The sequence below is a fragment of the Megascapheus bottae genome, chromosome 9 (genome assembly GCF_031878675.1).
Source record: "Megascapheus bottae isolate mThoBot1 chromosome 9, mThoBot2.hap1, whole genome shotgun sequence".
In the NCBI taxonomy this organism is placed as follows: domain Eukaryota; kingdom Metazoa; phylum Chordata; class Mammalia; order Rodentia; family Geomyidae; genus Megascapheus; species Megascapheus bottae.
The window spans coordinates 58,242,760-58,260,985 of NC_143517.1; the positions used below are offsets into that span (position 1 = coordinate 58,242,760).

At 42.2% G+C, this 18,226-nt stretch overlaps 1 long non-coding RNA gene across 1 annotated transcript in view; it reads right to left on the reverse strand.

Moving 5' to 3' along the window:
* Positions 1-6,393: 6,393 nt before the first annotated feature.
* Positions 6,394-18,226, reverse strand: part of LOC150059237 (uncharacterized) — a 28,084-nt gene continuing 16,251 nt past the window's right edge. The window contains exons 2-4 of the long non-coding RNA XR_016536613.1: positions 13,559-13,663; positions 12,853-12,983; positions 6,394-6,459 (exon numbers count right to left, since the gene is read on the reverse strand). This is a non-coding gene — a long non-coding RNA (uncharacterized LOC150059237). The remainder of the gene's footprint in view (positions 6,460-12,852; positions 12,984-13,558; positions 13,664-18,226) is intronic.

An 18,226-nucleotide genomic window follows, 5' to 3' on the forward strand; every position in this document is an offset into this window, starting at 1 on the left:
AACAACCAGACATGCATACCCCAGAGCAGAATTTCATTTCAATGCCTGGACATTTCATGGGACAGAATGTAAGGCAACCATTATTCACTAAATAGAAAATTAATTGCATAAATAAAGTCAATGCTTCAGCCAATGAGGCAAGTTTCACGGAAGCTCCAGTTTCCTTATGCAGCTTGTAGCTGCCAGTTTGAAAAGAACACATGGGGACAGTAAAAAAAAAACCGATCTGTGCATTCAAGATTCTTGAGGATGCTTCTGAGACCCCACAAATCTCCCCACAACCCCAGCTGTTGCCTTTCCCCTACCATAAACCCAGCGAGCTGGATAGAGTAGATTCATGAGACGGGGACCCCTGTTCTCCACCCCCACACTCCCAGAGCTTGCCTTTCCTATGAATGAACTCCAGCACTGAGCCAGTTATACTAAAAGGAACTTTATTCCCCAAGACTCTTTGCCCTCCACTTCTGCCAAAAGAGATTTCTTAGGTTTTCTAACTTTAAGTATGCGCATGTATATGTGTGCGTACACACACACACACACACACACACACACACACACACACACACACACAAAACCTCTGGTATTTTCTAAATACTGACAGTGCCTCTTTTCTAAACCTTTATCTCCAATGAAGGCTTCCTGCTGGAGCCATTAAGAGCTGACATATGACAGGATAGAAGCTCATCTACCTTTCATTTTCCATGAGCACCTAAGAAGACACTGGGTCCAATGCAGGCCACGCCCTACAACCAGGGCCTAATAAGATCAAACACTGCGTGTGGCTTCCACTCTCCCTTGCCCTTTGTTTTCCCTGCTTCCTCTTGATCCCATCCCCATGAAGTCCCCCTCTCTGCCTAGTCTCCTATGCCTCACCCTAGACCACTGCGACAGCGTGGCATACTCACAGCGGCAGGGAGTGCTTCTCTAATCTCTCCATCTGACTGCATCTTTTTTTTTCTGGTTCAAGGAAAGTGTGATGGATTCCTTGTTTCCTCTGGAAAAAGATGATACATTCCAGAACCTTCATAATCTGCCCCCTTTTACCTCCTTCACCAAGGATGTCATGCCTTTATCTTTGCATTCATTAAGGAAAAAAAAAATCCTGAGGCAATTACCAGGTGCCAACTACCATTCTGGACACCCAGTCAAGCTGAATTCCTTGCACCTAAACACTTCCCATGTTTGACATTGACATGCCCAGACAACCTCTGTCTCTCCTCCATGCCATTCATCCTCCCTTTAAGGCCAGCATTCGTGATCTCCTTTGTGGAGCCTTGCACCAAGTAAGTATAGAAACAACTCCCAGGTATTTCTCCACCTCACTGTGCTCGCCAGACACTTTTTCAGCCAGATGACCATGCCTGGTATCATACTGGAGAATCATTGTTTATTTCCTTTCTAAGGTAGAAGTTGTGTGACTTCCAGGGCAGGAAAACATTTTCTTCTCTTCCATGTCTAACTGATTGCATGGCACATGGGATGTGTAGATTCGTTGATGGACACTTGGCCCCACCATCTTCTAAAGGAGTACATTTTTGAAATCTGCTCCCCCTCTCTTTGCTCATTGTTCATGACTCCTTCAAGAAGCCAGCCCAGAGTAGTCCACATACCAGCAAAGGTGACTCCCTTTCTTTCTTATCTTACCACTTGAAATGCTCACAGAAAAACTCAGCATTCACCAGCTCTATGTAAAGAAGAGCACTGTGACCCTAGGGACAGCGTTCATGTGTCCAGAGCTCTTTGCTGGAGCCCTGCCCTGACCCAGGCATGGGTAACTTCTGATGATATCACATAGCTCAAAAACCAATGATATTGGAAAAGCTTCATAACTGACACCATTGAGCACAATGTGTCTGAAGGAATGGCTGTCCTGCCATGGGAAGAAATTTTCCCTGGTATGAATGTGAATTATTTCAAATTCTATTAATTATACAGTTGAATATGTGACTACCAAAAGGATAGTCATTAAGACCTGTCCTTTCACCCATTCAATGATTAGAACGAATTTGAACCAACTGCAAGTAAGCCAAACTGGACCGAGAGTAAGAGCTGATCTAGCAAGTAGCATCCAAGAAAGAAAGAGCCTCACAGTATGGAAACTACCACCACAATGGGTACAGGAGACTAAATGCTGAGGCCGCCAAAGCCACAGTCACCTCCAGCTCCAGCCTCACTGCCCCCCCACTCAGCTCTAGAAAGAGCCTCCTCCTCGGCAGAGTTCAAAAGACTCCCCTACAAACACACTCCTGGTTTATAGCTGGAGAAATTATGGCCAGGAGAAGTTCAGTGAATTGTTACATCCCACTGACCGAAATCTGTCTATAGCAAAGGCAGGCTGGTCATTCTGTCATTTGGACCAGACAAACAACTCATGTGGGTAATTCTTCCCCAGCCTCTGTCTCAAACCCCATGAAATCTCCTATGAACTTGGTATTTCTTCATAAGCAATGGGAGGATATATGGTGCAATCCCTCATTAATATCTTTCTTGGCAGGACAAACCTTTAAAATCTATATATCAAATTATAGTCACGATGGGTTCACACCTCACTGTAAACAGTGCATGGAGCTCTGCTACCTGCAGGGTGTTAGTCCTGGGAAAACAGGAGCTTTCAAAAGGAAAATGTCCAACCTGCTCATTATCTTACAAATAAATGACTTTGCTCACCTCTCTCTCTTTCTCATGCTTGTTTCTCCTTACATCGTGCCAGACTTCCTGCACCCTGTTATTGTAGGGTATTTCCTGACACGCTACAGCACAGCATAGCACACTATTGTGAATACTGGCACCACCAAGGCAAGCATAATCATGATGAAACCCCATGCACAAGATTGAAGGGTGTCAGGAAGGGATGAGATTAATTAGCTGTTAGAATGTCAGAGATTCTGACCATCCGCATCTGAATATCATCACTAGAGCCAGACCAAAAGCTTCTTACTGCTCAAAGAGCAGTGCTTGACACTAGATCCAGGTAGAAGGTTAACTTGCTTGTCTACTTCAAACCCACTCTGGTTGTCCATACGTGGAGGGCTTTGCCACCAGTCACTGTCCTGGCTACTAAGTGAAAACTGGCAGTTAGATTCATCCAAGACCTATCAATTGCTACTCTAAATGAAGTCATATATTTGTGGCATTTTTGTTCTCCTTCCCAATGCATAAATCTGTGGATTCGACATCATTTCCCAGCTCCGACTTCCACTAACTGGTGGAACATTATTCCCCCTTCAAATCTTGGTTTAGGAAACACATCATCAAAGAGATTGCCGCTGATCTACACAGGTGAAGTCTGGACCTACTGTCATAAACTTGCATAGTAGTATATATGTTTTGTTCAAAACCAGCACTTGCAGCCAGGTACTGGTGGGTGATGTCTATAATCCTAGGAACTCAGAAGGCTGAGATCTGAGGATCCGGGTTCAAAGCAGGAAGGACCATGAAACTCTCATCTCCAATCAACTACCAAAAAATGGCCGGGGGATGACACTAATCAACGTTCACTGTATTTGTATACTACTTTATTGAATGGCGACTCCTTTCTATAACTATTTAAACATAAAAATTAAAAGCCAGAGGGAGAGCTCTGGCTTCAATTTTAGAGCAAAAATGCTCAGGGATAGCACCTAGGCCCTGAGTTCAAACCTCAAGATTAACACACACACACACACACACACACACACACACACACACACACACATAAAATAGCAATTTCAGTTATGATGATACATTGATTTGAATTATCGCTTTTTCTATATTTTTCTGAGTTTCTCTGTGAGCTCCCTTTGCCTTTGCCTCTGTCTACTAACTATTATGCTTAATGTAGGATACATAAATTACTTGTAAATGATTAGATGATCGAGTGAATGAGTGAAAGAGAAAAGGGTTCCTACCTCAGACATTACATTGAGATAGTATCAGTGATCCAACCTCAGATTCTCTCCTCTCTTCCTTTCTTCCCAGGCACTGAACTGAGTTTCATCTCCCAGCTGTCTTTGCAGCTGAGATATTGGTCATGTGATTTCCCAATCTAGATTATATCCATCTGCAACACACGCTTCAGCAAGTTGTTTTACCTTGGTGGCTGTTCTATATGTAGATTTCCAGGCGATCTTAGAAACAATGTTAATCATAGCCAAGTTCTATCCCTCAGAAACCTCATTAAGTAGAGACACTCAACAGCATGTTTGCCCATTTCTTGAATTATCATGGAAATAAGTTTGCAATGAGCACAAGCTTTCATACAGATGATCTGCATTTTAAGATATTCACGTACAAGGGTTTTCTTTCTGCATAACAATGGCATAAATGTTTTTCCATACAACTGATCTGCTTCTCACTTTCAAAACTTATATGATATTTCACACTTTATTTATAAAACAGATTTTATATCAGCTCATTTTGCCCCACTATAAGGCTAATGTGAGCATTTTGAGCACACTGAAGGTAATTAAGGTGGTATTCTGTAGGTGTAGTAAATGCATTTTTTGTCTTTTTACTTAAAAAGAATTAAAGAATTCTTATTAAACAATTTATTAACATTGATTTTTACATCATATTTCAAATGTCATGTCTAACAAGTACTCAAGAAGGGAATCTCTATATAAAATCACTGGCACATAATTAAAACATAATTAAAACATAATTAAAATTAAGCTGAGGGTTTGTATGTCATAGATACATGTTAATATACATAATAAAACATTATGTCTATAGAGTATATACAGCCCTACCCCTTGAGCCACAGCACCACTTCCAACTAAGTACATTTTTTGTGTATATGTTCAACTTAACAAAGGACTTAAGCAGCCTTTGCATATTGAAATTCTTTTGTTTTCAGCCATCAGTCATGACTGTTCCCAGAAATTCTAATCTGGAGAGGAATTTGGAGATTGTGTTTGGACCTGATTGGAGAAGTCATGGCTGAGGAAAAGTTTCCCAAGTGACAAATAAATTTCTACCTCCGTATGCTCCCATCATATCACCATCCTATGGGACTTGAAAGATACACTTGTCCAGACGAAAGAATTTGTGGATGCATAGAACACCTATATTCATCTACACGTAGAAGCATAGGAAGCTGATGCAATCAAATTTAGGGTTCATCCCCGGTAGTTGCAGAAGATGGATTCTGATTCATTTCCTTTCAACCAAACCACAGTGTATTAAGTAATCAGCCACCTTTCTAGTCCCCGTGGAAAAGAACACAATGTGGGGAGATGGATGGTGTGTTCAACACAATCAGCTCAGAGCTGCAGCTTGCAGGACATCTCCTAAGAACTCACTAGTAGGGAAGCCCATGACAAAATTACTTCACTTCTGGCTTTGTTAATAAGGGGCTCAGATGTGTAAGTCAAGGTTGGTTTAGGGTTGCATGATTCAAGTCACATAAATGGTATTGGTGGGGAAAGGGAACCAGTTAACCATATGTGGTAGCCAAATGGTTCCGGCCGATGGCAATTAGATAAAAGGAACTGTGGGAAGATAGCCTGTGGGGGTTGGATTGAAAAGGAGAAGGACAGGAAAGATGTGAAGTAGAAAATATGCCTGCTCTCAGGGCCATGTGTGAAGTTTACATGACAGAGACTAGAGTCATACACATTAATCAAATAGAGTTTTCTAGATGTTCTGGGTCTTGAGCTGAATGCTGAAAAATTGAAACCAAAGGCAGATGACAAGGAAGCTACTGTGAGACTATCAAGTCATTATCAAGCATTAACATCAATTAAATTTCTAGGCTCTCTAATGTACTAGTGCTAAGCTGAAGCAGACACAGAGAAGAGAGGTCAAGAAGCCCTTCCACACTGAAAATCAAGAGTTCTACCTCTTAGCCCCTCCAAAATGGCACCAACTTCCCCAGCCTTGTCCTCCTCGTGTGCGCGCGCGTGTGTGTGTGTGTGTGTGTGTGTGTGTGTGTGTGTGTGTGTCTGTGTGTGTGTTTAACCAGCTGCAATACTGGCTTCAGCCTGCAGAAGGCACTAGACTAAGAGTTAGAAAACTCAAGCTCCACCTTTCACCAATTGAGTGACACTGGACAAACTGCTTAACCTCTCCATATCTTGGGTCCCATCCATAAAATGAAAAGATGAACAAACTCCTACCACTAAGGGATGTAGGCAGAGTTAATACCCTCATCGTCCTTTGAGCTCACCAGATGAAAGGCTCTGAGAAAAGTACAAAGAATTTTTATGTGCTATTGACTTTTATTTTATTTTCTGTGGGGGAGGGAGTCTGCCTCAGCTGGAAAGCTGCTTTCTCTGAATCAAAGGGCAGAAACCCAGCAAGTTTCTCAGGATTTAGGCCTTAGCCTGAGCTGTATGTGTGGAGAGTGCCAGCCAAGCCCATAGTTCAGTTTCCTTTAACCTGGCGCTCTAGGCAATAACTGTGCAACTCTGCAATTTAACAATGTGTTCTTTGTCCTTCAACTGTTGTCATTTCGCAACTGCCCAGGTAATATGTTCAGGCCTGTAGGAAGAGTCAAATAGTTAATGAGGGAAGGGCTTGGCGTGCCCTACATAGGTTCTCTCAACAAGCTCCAGCAAGAAGACATTCCCTCCCTTCTGGTTCCCAACCTTCCCCCCCCCTTCCACCAGCCAAAAAAAAAGAAAAATGTATAAGTGTCACTACCCAAAATGAGCTCTCTTTCCCAGCAGGCTACAGTTTTGCTTTATCAATGAATCGGTGAGCTCTTGTTTTGTTTATAGTTTTATATCATTTATTTTCCCAGGGATATTAGGTTTTCTAAAGAGCCCTTGAGTTTGTGTCAGCTTTCCAAACTACCAGCAGCACCATTTCAGTTCTTATTAATCCCTTAATATGATATGAATAGGAAAATGATTGGACTCAAGAGCCATAATGGCCCCTGAGGAAAACATCCATCACCAATCTTTATGTGGTCCCTGAACCTCTAAGAGGTGTCATCTCTCTGGGGTATCTCTAGTGAAAGCTTCCTCAGGGACATGCCAAGAAGCCAATGCTGGAGACAGAGCTTAGAAAAGCATTTTTCTAACCATTACAAATTGCCTCGTCTAGCATCTCAATTTCCTCTATGTGATGAGCCTTAATTTAATTTGTCCGGGTTTGATCCTTTATCCCCAGATGTGGCGTTGACAGGGATGGCTGACATAAATAATTTGTGCTCCCGAGCGCTTGCCAGGGCTCAGTCTGTACAGCTGTGGCTTTTTTCATGCCACTCCCAAGATATCTGGAAGGTGGTTAGCTTCCCCTTTCTCTCATCTGGCAGAGGGGTAGGGGCAACATCAGCCCAGATGTTGCTGATGAATCTTGCCAAAGAGCATCCCTGCCAGACAGGTATACTACCTGCAGACATCTCCCCTTCAAAAATGGTATTCAGAGTCCACAAGGGGAATCTTGTAAAACTAAAGTGTTTCTTACATAAGTCTTGAGTCTGATGTGATTGTGTAAGACTTGCTTTAAACCTTCATACACACACACACACACACACACACACACACACACACACACACACACTCCCTGAACCCTGAACACTTTATCAGGGTTTGCCTTATTTGACTATAGTATTCCAGGAAACGGTCCAAATTAGCAAAATCTTCTCCCCCTGACTTCCTGGTTCCTCATTCCTGACTTGCTCTTTTGCTGCCAACTAGAGCCAAGAAGAGAAACTTTCTCACTGGCAGTTGGTAGCTAGTTCCAGCCCAGGCGGATCTCACCTGGCTCTGTAAGGAGGAGGGTTCTGAGGCTCAGTTGCAAAAAGCCACAGCAAAATCTCTGCCAAGACTCACCTCGACCCTGGCTTGAACTTAACTGACAGCTTTTTGAATGTCATTCCCAGGAACTCCAAGGAGTGTTTCATTCAGCAACAGAGTTGGTGAGAACAACACAGGCTTTGGCACTTGCTCTTGAAATAATCTCAAATGTGTCGTGAATCTGTTTCCTTATCTGTGAACCAAGGCTACTCATTCTTCCCTTACAGGGCAAGAGGAGGCACACTGTCTCTCCATTGCAAGCACCATATCAGGATCAGTAGGACACCTCTAATGTCCCCTTTCCTCCAAGACTGCTCAGCCCAGACTACAACTGGCCTGGATAATAAAAGAGAAGAAGCCATGTAATGAGTGATTTGCTGTCCTTTGGTTATCTCATATTGTTACAGTATGTTACCTTGTTATCTGATATATTTTATATATGCTTATTTAGTTATTTGAAACAGGATAGGGAAGGGGGGAAAACAAGATGAGTGGTGGGGGGTGGAGGGAAATGGAGACCATGACATGAGAAAGGGTATCAATGTTTGTGAAGTAATGTGCCTTCTATCTGGTGAATATAATGTAACCCTTCTATTTATCACAATAAAAATATATGAAAAAGAAAGAGAAGAAAAGTTCTGAAACAAAAAAAAACACAAAAGATAGGACACAAAACCTATTTTCTTCTGAATCTGAGTGGCTTATGCTTGCAACCCTAGATAATCAGACGACGATAATCTGGAAGATCCAAGTTCAGAGTCAGCCTGGACAGAAAAATCTGCAAGACTCCATTTCCAAAATAGCAAGCAGAAAACAAAACTGGAGGTATTGCTGATTTGGTAGAAACAGGCCAAGAAAGCAGGTGTCCTTGAGTTCAAACCCCAGTATAGGCAAATGAATAATAATAATAATAATAATAATAATAATAATAGTAATAAATGAGCCATTTCACACCTTTCTCGTGGGTTTCCAGCTGAGGGAAAAATACTCCTACTGCCAGTGGCACATCACCACATCGGAAGCTAAGGGCTACCCACTGCCTCCATGGCACCAAGATCCTTCCATTCATGGAATGTGATTTAAAGCCACGTGTCTGGGCAGCCATTGAGTCATGAATAAAGAAGACGAGACTTCCAAGTTCACAGCTGTCTAAATGGTAGTTTCAGAATCAAAGCTACAGTCTATGAGCTTACTTCTGGGATGTTCTCCTCAGTATAGTACTTCCTCTCTCTCCCTTTCTGGGCTATCCGCATACATGATATCCTTCCATTCCAGAAATATTGGTCCTTTCATTCATCCTTCCTCTCATACCATCTCTCCAGGGCCAGAGAACTGCTGTTTCTTTTTCAAACTTCCTCCAGACCTCTTTGACTTCTTAGGGCCTTGATTTGCTCCTACGGCAGATCCTTTACCGTTTTCAGATTGGCCCATCCCACCTTAGCCTTCAGCTCACAGGCTTCCTGTAAACAGGGGCAAGCCCAGCCTTCCCAGCCAAGCTGGGTGAAAAGAACCAAGGTTCTTCAGCCTGACAGATCCATCTTGAATAAGAGCTGTTAACTCCTAGCCGAGGGTCTCAGGAAAGAATGTTTACCTCCTCACCAATTCTACTGTCTGTCCAGCCGTTGGAACCGTACTTGGGATTACCTACAATTCAAAGGGCACCGCACTGGTGGTCAGAGGATACTGGAGAAACCCACTCCCTTCCCATTTCTTCCTGCTTCCTCTGTTGCTCAGACAATAATTTCTGCCCACCAATTACAATGTCAGTCACATTGTATAGCAATCAGTTATTTGTGTCCTTACCAGACTACTAATAAGTTCCTTGGAGACATGAATGGTCATTTTTATCTCTGTGTTCCAGCATTCAGCCCAGCAGACATAAGGTGTTTAATAGATAATGACAAGGCCATGCGAGAGCAGGAAGTTGTAAAGAAAATGCTTTCCTTTCTTTACTGAGGAGAAAAGTATGTTATCTCTGATTTCCCCATCTCTTCAAACCAGCCTTATCTGAATTTTATGAACTTCAGGTGACTTCAAAAGTTAGTTCTGACCGGATGACTCAAACTAGCCATAGACAATTCTATCAGGGATTTCCTTCGTCACAAAGTTGAAGGGCATGACATGTGAGCAGCGTTTATCCCTCTTAAGCTAGCAAGACAGAATTCATAGAGCTAGACAGTTCTTCGGTCAGAAATCTACACATTATAAAACTGATGTGGAGAAAAAAAAATAGGCACTTAACCAGCTGGCAGAGAAAGCAAGGAACAAAAATCTGATGGGGCAGACAATGAAACCAAAGATATAGTTGCATGCTTCCCATCCCTTTATATCTAACTAGAAGTGAAAATGTGCACTTATTGAAGGAGATCACACGCGGAGGAACCACAACCTGTCACATTATTTATTATCTTTCAACAGTTTTCTTATCAATAAAATTGGGGAATAATGCTTCCCACTAAATAAACATATTACATGGCAATAACCTCATACTGTCAAATATCTGTTTGGACTGGCTTTCTCCTGGGCCTATGCACCAAAGGCGACTGTAGAATAACAGAGAAGACTTCATTTCAGGCCTGTGGGAAGGCTGTTCAGCATGGCCTCCTGAATAGTCCCATAAATAGGACTACAGGATCTCATTCACACCGCACACCTCCCTGTGCTGGGTGAGCTCTGCCTGCTGTCTCCAAATGGAGGTTAGGCAGCGTGTTGATGACTGGAAGATGCTGGCATTTCTCTGAGAGGAAAATGTTTCAACAATAAGGCTTTGGAGAAATAGGAACTTACCTAGGCTCTAGAAGGCAGTGTTTGGAAAGATGTGTGGGAAAACAATAGTGTGGCTTAGGATAACTGGAAACTTCTGGAGGATATGTGATGGTAGAAGCTATTGATTACCAAGAGAATGAGCACAAAGCTTTTATACTTGACCATAGTTACAGGAAATGGTAATAGGGGGAAAAGGAAGGGAATAGCATACACTTTGAATGCAAAAGGCAACTGGGTCAGAAACCAGTTTTGCAAAAGAAGATAAGGGAGAAAATAAAATGACACTAAGTGTATATGAACACAGTTAAATATTGTTTGGTGTTAGCTTTTGTAAATCATAGCTTTATTTTTTTTTTTGCCAGTCCTGGGCTTGAGATCAGGGCCTGAGCACTGTCCTTGGACTTTCTCAAGGCTAGAGCTCTACCACTTGAGCCTCAGCACCACTTCTGGCTTTGGACTTTCTCAAGGCTAGAGCTCTACCACTTGAGCCTCAGCACCACTTCTGGCTTTTTTCTATATATGTGGTACTGAGGAATCGAACCCGGGTCTTCGTGCATGCTAGGCAAGCACTTTAACCACTAGGCCAAACTCCCGGCCCATAGCTTTATTTTTTACTGTTATTGTAGAGTTGATATACAGATGGGTTACAGTGACATGAATCAGATAATGAGTAGAGTACAATTTTTTCTTTTTTTTTTTTTTGGTCATGGGGCTGAAACTCTGGGCCTGGGCCCTCTCCCTGAATTTCTCAACTCTAGGCTACTTCCCTACCCTTTGAGCCACAGTCCCACTTCTGGTTTTCTAGTGGTTAAGTGGAGATAAGAGTCTCATGTTCTTTAGTGCCTGGGCTGGCTTTGAGCCTGATTCTCAGATCTCAGCCTCCTGAGTAGCTAGGATTACAGGCGTGAATCACCATTCCCAGCTACGAGTACACTTCTTTCTGAGCCATGTCTCCCCTTCAGTTGTTCTTTCCTGGAATGTACACTTCATTTTCAACATACTGTTTAGTGAGCACCACTGTTGTATTTGTTCACCCTTGTTCCTCTTTTTCTGTACCCTTCCTTACCCTCCTAAATACAAACAAATAATAAAAACAGAAAAGAAAACAAAAACAACAACAATGGCACCTAAAAATGTCTTGTTTCCTTTTCTTGGAGTTCATTTCATAAAATCTATTTTATATGATCATTTGCACATAGATATTGAGCCTTTTTCAACCACTCCTTTGAATATCTTCCTTTGACCTCAGTGTGTGAATGTTTAGAGTCCTATATAATTTATCAGGTCCCAGTGTGTGTGCATAACATGTATGTATATTATAATATATATATATTAATCATTCTACCTTTCATTAGTAGATTTATAGGCCCATTCTAGTTGCCACAAATGAGGGAAACCATGAAGCCTATATTTCTTGGGCTCTGGCTTACTTCACGTAATATAATTTTTTCCACAATTAAATATTTTATAATCCCTCTTTCATTAAGAAATCAAGATAAGCTCACCATCTGTGACCATTTGTCAAGATAATAGTTGTTTGTAAGTTTTCCTTCTTATGATATTTTATCATTTAAACCACCCCCAAACAACAAGTCTTAAGCAAGGTTGGATGGACCAAGCCATTTCTACAATTCATCACACAAATTGTTGACCATCCCAAATGGTGGAGTATCTAATTTCTCCACAGAAAGACTCAGTCTAATTCTGATCCACCATAGTTGCAATACAGATAATCCAAAGTTTTAAATCCCAGCACACACAAGGGTCTATTTTTAAGACTCCATCCTTGACCTAAGTTGGCCATCTCCAAAGGTAGCTTCGGGGTGAGTTCCACATTCGTCTCTCATTTTTGCTTTTTATTATGTAAGGAGGACAGTTGTGCTGCCTTTATAACATTCAAGAATTCTAAAGTCACTGGGTCAATACTGATCGAGATGCCTTGTACACAGAAACTTACAAGTTGAACTGAAACTCCTTTGTGCAATTTGTAAAGACAACAAAAAATTAGAAATGAGGTAACATAAAAACAACTGGGTTGAGAAACACTGGAGTTGATGAATAGATGAGAGGGATAGACTCCCCCAAGATTTTCCATTTATTGCACTAAAATTTTCTTAAATAATAAAGAAAAATTAAAAAGAAAGAGGTCATTATCCAATATATTCTGGAGGCATCTGGCTCTGTAAAATTGCGTAATATATTAGCCAGGCTCTCAGTAGACAACTAGAGGACACTCAGGTTAAGGTAATTTGAAGAGTGTTTGAAGATACTAGCTACAAAATGTGATGTCAGGAAACTTGTAGGAATGTTTTAGGAGACAGACTTAATGCTAAAATTATGCTGCAAGGGCAAGGAGGATGCTTACCTGGAAACTATGGTCAGAAAGAACTAGGAAGAAAAGGGAGTTGAGGGCTTCAATCAAGGTGACTCTGAAGGTGAGTTAGCACGCTGACTCCATACCAACCATTCTGTCAGTAGTTGCTATCCTCCTGTGAACTTAAGTAGGTGCCAAAGACAAGGAAACGTGTTGATTTCATTCATAAGTGCATTGATTTCATTTATATAGTTTCCCTCCCTGCCTGAGGAATGGGGCACCTAGGGGTACCATCAGAGAAAATGGATAGAACTCAGAGAAAATGGATAGGCCTTCTGGAAACTTTTACATTCCTTGACACCCTAGTTAATATATATCGGCCAGCACCAAAAGCTCCATCTACTAAGTGGAGTTTCCCGAACTGATGTGAGTGCAAATATATGTATGGAGAATCTCAAAACTGTACTGTGAGAAGCATCTCTGAAATAGAAGGCTTGAGGATCTGGTTTTAAATCCTCTGTGATTGACACCTCCTTCCCCAAGGCCCATCTGTAGGAGGGGTCCGGTCTGGTGAAATTGTGTTCATGTCCCAGATGAGCAACACAACCACTTCTTTGCTCACCCTAGTTCACAAAGTTCCGTGAAAACTCAGACCTGGATCCTATGCTGTGAGTGCCAAGGGCCCTCGCTTGCTTTGGGAGGGAAATAAAAAGGAAACCAAATAATCTCTCCATGGAGCCACTTATACACAACTCACCAGCATTAGCTTCCCATGCTGAACTGGCATTCCGGTGTCCGATGAAGCTGCTAAATGGAATCCCAAGCCTCTGTTTATATCAAGACACATCCAAATGTTCACCAACTGGATGGAAAGAAGAGGCAAGATGTATTGCAGTTTGTGCTGGAGAAAGTCCAGGATCAGGTGAATTCGTGTCCTGCTGGATAAGAATTTACAATATACTAGAGAAGCAATTGTATTGCTTATTGATAGGACAACACAGAGAGAGACAGGTAGCAGTGGCTCATAACTGTGATCCTAGCTACTCGGAAAGCTGAGATCTGAGGATCAAGGTTCAAAGCCAGTCTGGGCAGGATAGTCCATGAGATTCTAATCTCCAATAAGCTACCCAGAAAAGACCAAAAGTGACCCTGTGGCTCAAATAGTAGAGTGCTAGCCTTGAGCATAAAGAGGCTCAGAGCCAATACCCAGGCCCTGAAGTTCAAACCTGGATACCAAGAAAAAAAAAGTTTGTAATACATCCATGCAATAGGTTCAGTTCAGCAAAATGAAAATGAAAAAAACTAAGCACTGCATGTTGCAGCATTCCTGATATATATGCTAGAAGGTCCATGGATGGCTCCGAAAAATGGAAATGGAGGCAGATACAAAGAATACACATGTGCTTCAACTTACATAAAGTTTAAGACCAGGAAAGCTAACCTATGCTGATAGAAAACGTAATATTTCCTTGTGATGGAAGCTGAATAGGATCAAACATGGAAATATTACCAGAATGGTGGGACCTTCCTCTACCTGTCAGTGCCTGGAGCTTGTGCAGCTCCACACATCTTCAAGGGGTGTTGGTAAAGTTAGTGCAATAAAATTTCTACCCACAACTTTAAAAATAGAATGCAGACAGGTTCCTGGACACCATACGTTGTCCTGACAACATTGCACACCCAGCATCTTCTGCTGCCTGAGTGTGGTGACCTGAAAGCCTTTCCACACATGATTTGGGAGACTAAGGAGTGCTTGAAGAGCAGAGACTTTGCAGAGTGCCAGCTGTCAGCTCACATCCAAGCTCCACCACTTCCTACATGTTGAACAGGTAACAAAGCATCTCTCAGCCTGAATTCTCTCATCAGAAAAATCCAGTGCCAACTGACAGTGTTGGTGTGAGAATTTGACAAGGAAATGAATGAAATAATTTAGCAGACTTCCTGGCATATGGTAAGAGCTCTATAAATATAGGTTACAGGTTAATAGCATGATTATAATTGGTGTTTTTCTGCCCTCTGTTCCGCTTTACCTGCCAGGAGGAAAATTGAAAGACAGAGCGAGAGAGGTGGGGGAGGGGATAGGAAAGGAAGTGAGAAAGACAGGTGGACAGAGAAATCACAGAGTGTTTGTGAATTTTCTTTTGTTTGCCTTCTAGCTCTTTGCTGATTTCCATGTCTGAGGCCAACTTTCAGGTGATAGCAGGCTGAAGGTCAGGTGTATCCTGTCTGTTTGGCCTCCAGGCTCTCTTAATGTGCAAGGTGAAGGGCCTGCTGCAGTGTGCAGACCAGCCACAGTGGAGCTTTAGGGTCCTCGTGGATTCATTAGTGGCTCCCTCATCCACAACTCTTGCAGTTGTGACCTGAGCTTTTCACAGAGCCTGTGTGCCTAAAGGCAAAGAGGTGAAGCCCTGTGGTGTCTGCCTGGCAGCCGACTGCTTCTGTAATAGAGTATTGATCTCAACCAGGAGTGTCTTAAGTCTAGCACACCCAGCAGTGACCAGTCAAGCCAGACATCTGCAGATGGCAAATTCATCAGCCACCAATTTGACGTGAACAAGCAATTATGATGCAGTCCCTGTGTTAGTGCCATGCTGGGATATCAAGGTGATTGCTCTGAGGAGAAAAAGAAAAGGAAATAAAACAAAAACTCAACAAGTCCAGAGTGGTTTTTCTGGAACTCAGTGATGAGGGGTGGTTAGAAAGCACAGCAGAATGGACATCTGATCTTGCAGTCAGGAAAGTGAGTGAGTGTGCAGTGGGAGACACACCTACAGCTGTCTACTACTTGATGGTTCTTTGAGCATGTTTAAATAAATCCACTTGCCTACTCCAGTACTTCACAACTCTTTGGAAGCTACTTCTATTCCTATGATTATGATACACCTTTCAGATAACATAAAGCTTTGTGGTGGACGGAATTGGAACTTACTGGGAAATACTAACTTGGCACTCTGCCCGGCAGCCCCCTCTTCCTTCGTTTCAATAGGAATGGAGAGTAGAAGTGTAACATTTTCTTTACCCTGCAGACATGAGACCCTGAGGGGAGCAGTGACATACCAGATCTGTGATCATCCGTTTACTGAATCCTGCTGAAACCCTGACGAGGTAGGCACATAGCTGGGTACCACTTTCATCCGTCCCACAGCGAATTTACCCAGTTCTCTTCTGATTGGCAGCATCCCTGAGGTCTTCCTGTACAATCAAACCACCTCATTGGCTTTACATATCACACACTAAATTTGTAACTCCTTTTCTAATGTCTCCTTCAGAACACCAACATCTGTAGGTGCCATCTCTAGGACTCCCAAGAGGATGTGTGGTATAGCTCCTGCCACCTTCAAATTTCCAAATCATAGTCACTTTCTTCTTTTCTAATTTTTGTATGTAACCTCTCTTGGTAAATGGATCCCTTGTGGGCACCCATTACCTCAATCTATTGAAGGTCAAGAGTCTGGCGTCTTTGGGGATTCTTTTCTCTGTCACACCATCTCCAACTCTTCCTTGCTCTTTTGTCTTTTAGAAGTAGTACCAGCTAGCTACATATAGCAGAAACCCTAAAACTCCAATGATGTAAAAATAAAACTCATGATGTGTGTGTGTGTGTGTGTGTGTGTGTGTGTGTGTGTAGCTCAAGTCCAAATGTAAGAAGTCTGAGCTTCATGTAGTAGCTGCAGTCACCTGAGATGACAGAACCTTCATTCTGCTTCACCTCCAAGCTTACAGCTCCCATCCTGCCACCTCAGAGTGCTTTGCTTCCACATTGTAGGCTCAAAGGAAAAAAAAAGACAGCGGGATGGGGTGGAGGAAACCATCTAGCTAATTGGGCTTTCATTAAGCCATCTTCTCACGTGGCATCCTCTCTAATTTTCCTTGGCTGTGTGGTGGAGCCAGGAGAGACTATTATACAGCCTTCTTCCCCATACATACAAAAGCTGGTACTGAGGCAGAGGGAGAGAGTGGATCTTAGAAAGCAGCTTTTTCTCCCATATAACTTGTGTAGATTCTGCACGGTTTAAATCTTTTTTTAGCTTTCTTTCAACTGACAATGTTTTGATGCACTGTCTCCCTAGTTTACTTTGACCATATCTCCCTGCTTCCCTGCATTCTACTGCTCTTGTTCCAATCGAGGTACAAGCCCCAGAGAAACAGTAAACTAAGTGATATCTGGGGTAATTTGTAAAAGGCAAGAAAAATAGTTTTTATCCAATGGAGAATAGATTTTTTCCAGTTGAACTGCTCCCACGGAACAAAGCTCTTTATTTCCAAGAAGTCATGACGTAAGAAAGACTTCCTTCCTCTCAGTTAAATAGTGAGGAGGGGGCTGGGAAGGAAAGTGAGCATTATGGTAAATAATTTATGTTAATATTGACAACAGAGACGAACAACAGTGATAAATAACATGGCAGAACCCAGTCAAGTGCTCTACTCTGAGATCTTGCTTTCAGGCAGAGCAACTTCGTAATTGTGCAACACTGCTTCATCAGGAATCCTGCCAGCATCCGGCAGGCTGCCAGTCTCATGTGTGAACTCCGAGTGTGCTCCTGTGTGACTGTCATTATGTGGGCACAGGGTCTTTGTGTCCCTTTTCTACCTCAGTGGTCCACATAATCCCCCTCACCTCTCTGAACCGAACTATCGAACCCAATAACGGGACTGGAATAACTCCAGGAGTGGAAGGTCTGTCACAATGAAATAAAATAAACATGGAGATTGATTCAGTGAACAATCCGTTGTACCATGTAGTCAAACCCTCAGCCATGCACATTACAGAATTGAACCTATCATTGTGATTCCCTAATACCACTATTCAAGGAGCGTAAAAAAAATAACATTTCCTCAATTTCTGTAATTAAAATCTAAGGACCCTGTGTGGTAAATATAGACAATTAACCTTCTAGTTTCTAGTCTGCTACATGGGAATAATAATATGAACCTCACTACATTTAAGAAATAAATAGGAATATCCAAGGAAGGGGTCAAATATATTTTCTGTTTCTTAGACAGACAGACAGACAGACAGACAGGATCACATTTGCAATATTCACAGTTTTCCAAGTGATATGTGAGATATATTTTAGTTATGACAAGGGAACAAAGACTATGATGACAGTAATAGCTACAGTTTAATGAGAAAGCTACAGGACAAACTTGAGGATCAGGTAGGCTGTTGCCTTGTGAAAGAATTAAGACTGGCACGGTAACAAGTAGAAGAATCCAGAAATAAGCCTATTTCTGTCTTATTGGAAAGATTGATGAATTCCAGGTGCGTGAGAATTTGAGCAAGATTGTGAACAAGTATGTCAATTCTCAGAGGCAAACCTTTGCTACAAGCCACTATATCCCACAGGACAAAATAAAGATGGAGACACTTTCACCCTGAAAAATGCAGGTGAGTTGGGGATCCCCTGGCGCATGCCAGCACCAC